This window comes from Anoplolepis gracilipes, chromosome 4 (genome assembly GCF_047496725.1).
Source record: "Anoplolepis gracilipes chromosome 4, ASM4749672v1, whole genome shotgun sequence".
NCBI lineage: Eukaryota > Metazoa > Arthropoda > Insecta > Hymenoptera > Formicidae > Anoplolepis > Anoplolepis gracilipes.
Window position 1 is genome coordinate 5,366,956 of NC_132973.1, and position 665 is coordinate 5,367,620.

Here is a 665-nt window from a genome sequence, read left to right on the forward strand (position 1 = left end):
ACTCGCGTTTCCCCCCACGAATGCGCGACAATTCAGAGGAAGAAAGTAGGCTTCGCCTGACCCTTCTTATTCCGTGAATCGACTTCGCTATTACTTCGCAACACGAAAAAGTATTCGCCGGACCGATCGCGACCGCGAGGTGCTTTCCACCTCGTGGAAAGTTATGCGCGAATGTTAAACCATACGCGCCGGGAAACGCGATCTCCCGCGATCCACGGACGCGGAACCACCTAAATTTTAACGTTCGCGATACGCATCTCTGCCTATCGTTGTTATGTGTCTACGAATTTTCCCGATAACGAGTTGTAAAATTTAAACGCTTAAAATTTCGCCCGTCAAATTGAGACAATTAACGATAACGAATCGCCTGCAACATTTTTACAACAGACTGCGAAATGTCTCGATGTTTCATGTTCGGTTTGCTTTACCGGCAAACTGTGAATTTAATTGAATATTGAGAGAAAGCACAAAATTTTCAAGAAGAATGCTACATCATTGCTTCTTAATCTAGCATTTTTCAATTTCTCTTTTCTTCGCTGGATTTAACTGCGGAATGAAAGATTGCGTGTTTTTAAAAGTTTAAGCAAAGAAAGAGTGCAAAAGTTCCATTTTCTTTCGAGAATGGCGATTCTTTGAATAGATCACTAGATAATTAATAAATCAAA